General features: G+C 40.7%; 1 long non-coding RNA gene across 1 annotated transcript; it reads left to right on the plus strand.

Annotated features, from left to right (window-relative positions):
• The first annotated feature begins 1,941 nt into the window (after window positions 1-1,941).
• Window positions 1,942-5,936, plus strand: LOC129166988 (uncharacterized). The gene is made up of 4 exons (XR_011515620.1): window positions 1,942-5,063; window positions 5,206-5,367; window positions 5,450-5,652; window positions 5,795-5,936. It is a non-coding gene; the product is annotated as an uncharacterized lncRNA (long non-coding RNA).
• Window positions 5,937-7,936: the final 2,000 nt, after the last annotated feature.

Consider the following 7,936-nt stretch of genomic DNA (forward strand, 5'->3'; position numbering starts at 1 on the left):
TACTGTAACTCTCTTTTCACGTGTCTGAGCAGAACCTCCCTGAACTGTCTACAGGTGGTTCAGAATGCCTGTGCTCTGCTTCTGACGAAGTCCTCCAAACACACCCACATCACCCCACTTCTTCTCCAGCTTCACTGGCTGCCAGTCAACTTCAGAGTTCATTTCAAGATCCTGGTTCTGGTCTACAGGGCCTTACATGAACAAGCACCATCTTACATTGGTGATCTTCTTAGTCCCTACACCCCCAGCAGGTCCCTGAGGTCCAGTGATCAAAGCCTACTGATTGTGCAGCGCACCAGGCTAAAGACCAAAGGTGACAGATCATTTGCTGCTGTGGCCCCCAGACTCTGGAACTCTCTCCCCCTGAGCCTGAGATCAGTGGACTCAGTGGTCTCCTTTAAAAAGCAGCTGAAGACTCCCTTGTTCAAGCTGGCTTTTGTATGACCTTCTTCACCACTCTCTCTTTATTCTGCATTCCCCACCTATTCTACCTTCCTCAGGATCCACTGATTTCCCTCTTTCCTAGTCACTCTCTCTCTTTCTTAACATGTTTTAATCACAATTGTCAAATAGTTTCTCATTTTAAATATATTTTTAACCATTTTCTAAATTATTTTTTATGTTTTTACATTTTTCGTTTTTGTGAAGTGCCTCGTGGTTTTTATCTTGAGAGGCACTATAGAAATTTTCTTCTTCTTCTTCTTCTTCTTCTTCTTCTTCTTCTTCTTCTTCTACTGAACTGTTAAAGCCTTATGCTCCAACCTAAGCCCTCAGGTCAGCACACCAGAACTTTCTAGAAGTTCCAAAGACCAGATATAAAATTCGAGGGGATCGTTCCTTCCAGACTGTTGCACCCCGACTTTGGAATGATCTTCCTTCATCCTTGCGCAGCATTGACAGTCTGAACACTGTTAAAAAACAGCTAAAGACTATTTTATTTAAAGCTGCTTTAACCTAAACATTTTTTGTCTTATTTTTAACTCAAATTTGTAAAAATCTTTCATCTGTTTATGAAATTTTATAATTGTATGACTTTATTTTTTCTGATGTGAATCTATTTCTGTTTTGAGATCATTATGATTTTACAACTGTTTTATTTTGTTTTGATCTATGTGAGACACTTTGTGATTCTATGTCTGTGATAAGTGCTATATAAATAAAATTTACTTACTTACTTACTTTATAGAGAGAAAATGCATTACTAACCAACACACACCCCTTAGCGTGAGATTCAGCTGCTGTTGGAGACAAAATAAATATGGCACTTGTCCTGTTATTAACTTCAATTAAAGTAGTTGTCATTTTGCACAGACAATGTTTAAAATGTATGTATGATAGGAGACATGTGACGTTACTAACCTAAAATGTTTCGTTTTTCTTATTTAATGACAGGGGGCCTTATAAGTAGTATACATACACCGGGCTCTAGCTGTAGCATAAGGTCAGCAACACAGAGCAGAACAAGTGCTTTTCAACATTGGCCAGCTGAAGGGGTTTGGGGAATGCTTAACCTTCTCACGGGGTTTTCCAAACATCTGAAAGAGACCCTGAGACAGACTCACCAATGGAGTTCTTTATTGTTTTGGGTCTTGCAACTTTGGTATCACATTGGAGGAAATATCTATGTTCCTCCTGTATCTGTTACCTGCATAAATGGATGGAAATTGGTGGACGGAAAAAAGACAAAGAACCCCAGTTGATCAAATATTGGTGCACAATGCTGTTTGATTAAATAGTCATGTTTGCTTGCCATGTTAGCAAAGCTTTCCATTAGCTATGTTTATCCAAAGGCCAACTCAGCCCATTAGAAACCAGCGGCATAACCACAAACCTCTAATACAACATTCAATGTCTTTTATTATAAATTGCATTTATTGTTGAAAAGCCTGGCTTGCTCAGGGAATGAGTGTTTCTTTCATTAGCTATAACCTCTGTGGCAATGATTGAAATATCCTGCAGCTTAGAGAGAACAAAGGCTACAACACAAACTCATGTTGATTACTTCTAGTTAGTTTCTTTCAACGAATCTAAGAGTTTTACAAGGATTTATGTTGCTATGAACAGATGAATTGCTTTGCATCCATAACCTTGTTGCCGCTGCAACCTCATGAAGCAACTTGAAAACTTAGAAATGAAAAAAGACGCTAGACCAAACATAATTTTATGCAAAATCACATCCAGCGTTAAAGCTGGCAAGGGGGAAGAGGGGCTTTTGTGCGATAGTATTTAAAAACATGAATAATCAGAGGATTGTTTTTTTTTAAAAAGTCTTCCCTCCTTTTGGGATATTGACAATGTTGCATTGGGTTTCACACAGTAAACGTGCTGCAGACATGAATGAAGAGCAGAACACAGCTCCTTCCTCACTTTATGGTGAGAAGTGGGTGTGAATGTCAGATTGTCAGTTTCAGACAGTCACAGAAAATGAGTGAAACAGACACCTTCTGTCCAACAAGGGGAAGATGTTGTAGGAGGGGGATTTTCTGAAACTAGCTAACCATCTGTACAATGTATAAGTTGTCTAAAGAGTTTTACGTACTAAGATGATATTTATATTCTATACATATTTTAGGGTTATTTGCTAAATTTAAAGGAAGTTTGTGGCATTCGTTCTAGCAAAATTACAACTATGTCCGCCACTGCTGGTCTGGATTTAAACGGTACCCGTGTAATTACGCTGAATATTACATGTCATCCCATGAAAAGCATGTCAGGAATCACCTTGTGATTATAAACGAATACCGTTCATTTGAATGTCTTCATGTCCCTCCTTTCTTACCCTCTTTCTCCTTTTAAATCCTCATATCCTTTAATCCCCTCTTATCTCTGATAAACGCATCACTCCTTGCATGCTTTCTTTTAATGGCTGTGTCTGCTTAGCATGGTGCCACTAAATTATACCATCAATCTGTTGGATTATTACCACAATATTCAATCATCCTCTTTGGTTAGTTGTTCATGACTCCAGTCATGAACTGAGCATCTTAACTACCGTGGGACCAACACTATATGTTTTTCTCCCAAACATTGACAGTCTAGTACATTGCACGAGTGTGTTGTGGATTTAAAGGTAATGCGGAGGATGTTTCTGAGTTTCAGGAAAGAACCACCCTCTCCAAGTTTTGAAAGGATGCACACTCTGTTTACAAGTATTGTAATATATTATCTTCTAGCAGTAATCTAAAAGGAATTACACCAAATAACATGCCGAACTGTAGCTTAATTTCGAGAAGAAAACTGACGACAGAGGCGTTTGTGGGGAGCCCTACCTTCGCTTTCAGCGCACGCCATCATTGAAAAGAGTCTAATAAAAAACGTTGATCTTATTACTCACTTCGGAAGCCTTTCTGTTATTATTGTAGACTTCAAAGAAACTTTTTCTCTTGCAACTCTTAGCCATTTTCAAAAGAAAATTGACACGGTGAAAACGGCAAAGAATGAAGGCATATCATTAAACACATAGGCAGAACACTCTTGCGTAGGAAAACTACCCAACAACAACGGCTTTGATGACGGCCTTGTGTGAATGGTTCACCAGAATGATTGACAGTTATGCAAACCAAACATTCAGATGATACACCCAGAAGAAAAAGATTCTCCGCTATACCTTTAAAGAGCAAGTAACGTCTAAATTAACTTTTTTTGCTGATGAACTGTATAAATGAGTGTCTAATAGTGTTTTAAATGTGTATATTCATTATTTTAGCATTTTGGTGCATTTTCCTTAAAAATTTAAAATTCTGCCTAAATACCACAGTATAGCGCCACCTTCAGCTTTAAACATAGAGTTTGAGTCATTTTGAATACACTTTAGCCATTTGCTAACGAGAAATATACTACGTAAACCAGTAGAGTACTACGTAGCAGCTCTGTGTCAAAGTTATAAAAGCATCGAGAGTTTCGGCCACGCCTTGTGGCGAGTTGGGAGTTGGATTTGCAAGCGAGTGTAGGACGGTTAGAGGTAGTTCAGCATTAGCATTAGCATATCCTAATCTTTAGCATAGCTTTTAGTGTGATACATACTTATTTACTGTTAGCTTGGCTGTTGGATATTGTAGTTTAGTTAGTGTTTGGCTGTTAGTGTAATTAGGAAAGTAGTTCGAGTTTAGTGCTCCATATCGTGTTAGTATGGTGAGAAGGTGTAGTATAGTGGGTTCGGTTGCTCTGTGGGGTTGCACTCCTTTCCGCTGGACTTAGAAATTAGGCGCCAGCGGTTGCGCGCAATCGGTGTCTGGAAAACAGTCAGCTCCCGCCTGGTGCTGTAGTTTGCAACCAGCGTTTTACCCGTGATTCCTTCGCCAACATGACGAAGTTTGAACTGGGTTATTCTGCACGTCGTTTGAAGAGGCCGTTCCCACCGTGGCTCTTCCACGATTTAGATGCAGCCCACCGACTCTGCTCCCCCACCACGGCGGGCTCCAGTCTGAGGTGAGTAAGCTAAATAAAAGTTTTAACATCTTCTAAAGACAATACCCTACCTAAATGCAAAGTTTGAGAGATGTGATTCACTTCATTTAGCGAATAGTCTGCACTGCCTACGGGCTGATTTGTCAAGTTCAAAAAATGTGGAACGGGATGTAAGGTTAGAATCAGCGGCGAATCGGAACATATCTCGAAGCCCTGGCCGATGAAACGGTCCACATGACTGTTAGTGTCAGGCTCAGAGAAAATTCGGGTTGTTTTTGTGTCATTCGGTAATTCTGCAACAGTGACTCTAACGCAGCACTAGTTGACAGACAGCATTACAGTGTGAAATCCAGCTTTACACCACAGCGTGACCCGGTTCTGTGAGGAATTCTGTTCAGGTCGCATTTCAGGCTCTCCACATCATACGTGACTGACTTTTACATTATAATAATGATCACACACTAGGAATGTTATAAAGCACCTATATCTGACAGTTTCTTTTGTATATTATCTGACTTTATAAACTCCAACAACAATGTGCTTCTATTTTTTTTTTCAGGCTAAATCTACCCAAGACGTTGGCTGTCAGACTGATTTAGTAGTCTGCAAGAATGCACTTGTCCAGGCTGACGTGAAGCCTTACCAGCGTAGCAAAGGTGAATTATTTTTTAATAATCTTCTATGTAAACATTTTATTATCAACTTCTAGTTTTAATTTGTTTCACAGATTATTGTTACACGTGATTTCATGCTCTTTTAAACATTTATAAATGTGCTGTTTCTTTGTTTTTTATATAGCCACCGAGTAGAGCTCACAGCCTCAGAGAGCATGGCGGAAATTCATCTTCCAGAAAGTCCCAGAGCAGCGTCCACACCCCTGAAAAGACCAAGATGTGAGGTGTCTGCTGTTGATTCCAGCTTCCACCTCAGTGACAGTGCAAGCTCAGTGAACTGTTCAAGGTAAAAAAATTAAAACATTTCTGAATTTTTAAGATATTAACAATTACATAAACGTATGTGATTACATCATGACATCATGAAGGAGGCTACTGATTCTGCCCCTGTGACACTTGGTGGTGACGTGTGAGCTGATTCACCTGGTAAATAACTTTTACATTAAATATTTTGTTCTTTGCTATCAAAAGTAAATTAACTAATAACCTGCATTATTGCAGGACACTCAGCAAAATATGGACTCTACACCATGAGGCAGGCACACGTTAATAATCTATAAGAGCACATAAGGTGAGCAACACCACAGATTATTATTATTATTATTATTATTATTATTATTATTATTATTATTACTGTACACTGTACTGGATTTCTGCATCTCATCATTAGCCTGGCTGATCACCTGATAACTCCTGCCATTTGTTTATGACAGCATGAGGATGTCCACACACACCTGTAACTTATCAGCTCATCTGGCAGAATAGAGAGAGAAGAGACAACACCACATCTCCTGTTCCTGGAAAGCCTTCAGCCATCCTTTGATGACTGAGAACCTCCATCAGCTCTGTCTCCTGTCTGCCTACAATTATTAAAATAAAAATTGTGTTTAACAAGTTTTTGGTGCTGCCAAATATCTCATTTTGATTCCAGTTTTGATATTTCAATGGATATTAATAAATTACATTAATTTAATTATCACATTGTTGCATGTTTAACTAGCTCTGTTGTGATGAATTAAACGAGCACCTCACTGTTAAAAGCTCATTTTAATTTCAAGCATGTTTAAGTATTTATGGACATGAACAAAAACAGGAAATATATAAATTGAGATTTATTTAATTAATATAACAAATAAGGGGGAAAGAGTTATTGAAAGGCACATTCTTCTGAAAGCTCCTGATCCTGACGACACCAGCAGAGGAGACCACCTGCAGACACCAGAGGATCGCCTACAACCAAGAGAGCAGCTGGTATCAGTAAATAAATAATGAAATCAGAGCAGTTTTAGTGGGCTGTTTGGGATTGTGTAACATAAATGAACACATTACAGAATAATTTTCTCATGGGGTATTTTCATAACTTTCTCTGCAGCAGACTGTAACTTAAGCCCAGGGCTTCTGGAGAGCTGCTATCCAGCACGTTTCAGTGGTTTTCCTGCTTTAGCAGGTTAGATTAGCTGTTAAGCAGCTCAGCTATTTGTTGCTGATTAAAACCAGGTGCGTTGAAGCAGATACATCAACATGCTGAATTCTAGCTCTCTAGGGCCGTGGAGCCAAACCCTGCAGCTAATCTAATGCTATGGCTAACGGCTACTTACCATTCAGAGCTGGTTCTGTTGGATCAGTTCCGGTAGTTTCAGGCAACTCACAAGCTCAAAACAATAAGGCTCAGGTCCGCTTGTCTCCTCCAAATAGACTTGGTTCCTTTCTTCTTGAGTGTCTGGGTAAGGAGGGGGAGAAACGTCCTCCACTTCTAATGACTGCTCAGAGTGAAGGGAGCTAGCATCGTCTCGTTACCCATCGGCTTCGTCACTGCCGCGGCTCCGCCCTCTCGGTCCGCCAGGCAACGCCTATTAATGTTGCAGTTTTTTAAATTGATACGTGGGTGGAGAAGGACTCTGGGGCACAGTTGACCCGCTCTTTAAATAATGTCCCGCTTGCGAGTTACTGCAGAATGAAGAGATAGATGGACTAACCAATCAGAGACCATTTTTAAAACAGCAAAGTAATACAAAAGAGAGCCTAAGTCCCATCATGGGTCCCCGGAAGAACGAAAAAATTAATGCAAGTCAACGGGGCTAAAAACGCTATTTTCTAATCCTGTTTGCCTTCGACCCTGGATCGCACATATGTTGTACTGCAATTTAAATGAAAAGTAATGATGGGTAATTCGACCATGCCAGTCACATACTTTGAGATTTATCAGCTTGTAAAAGTTTGTAATTAGCATGACTACAAACTAGAAATCGGAACATTGCATATGTGACGTCACCACATAATCTCCTCTCCCTAACGTAGCTGCTACTTACCACATCAGAATCAGAATCAGAAAAAGCTTTATTGCCAGCGCTCCAGCGACCCAGAGCATAGGAACTTGACTCCGCAGCACAGCCTGACCAAAGTTACACACACACACGTAGACAAAACAGATACAGGCAGACCACGAGAGCGACCATGAACGGCGCTCATTTCATTTAGATGAAAAGGGAATTACATGAGGATATATTGGGGGAGGGAAAAAAAGGCATACCAGAGTTACTCCCGGCAGGTCGTAGCTTTACTATGCAAAGAAACACAGTCACAGTTCACAACATGAGACTCCGACAGGAAGGGGTGCGGGGAGGGGGGGGGGGGTGCTGGGATCCTGTTTCCCCAGCGAGAGCAGCCCTGTATGGCACTCAGCCACTGTAGCCACAGGTGGGAGGGAGATCTTGGGAGGAGCGAAGAGCACATTGACACCTGTAGGTTGATGACCTCGCCAGGCTGAAGTCCACCAATCCGAAGGCGGGGGGGGGGGGGGGGGGGGGGGGGTTCACAGCATCTGTCTGCATTCCTTCATGGGGGTGGGTTGTTTT

This window comes from Nothobranchius furzeri, chromosome 12 (assembly GCF_043380555.1).
Source record: "Nothobranchius furzeri strain GRZ-AD chromosome 12, NfurGRZ-RIMD1, whole genome shotgun sequence".
NCBI classification, from domain to species: Eukaryota; Metazoa; Chordata; class Actinopteri; order Cyprinodontiformes; family Nothobranchiidae; genus Nothobranchius; species Nothobranchius furzeri.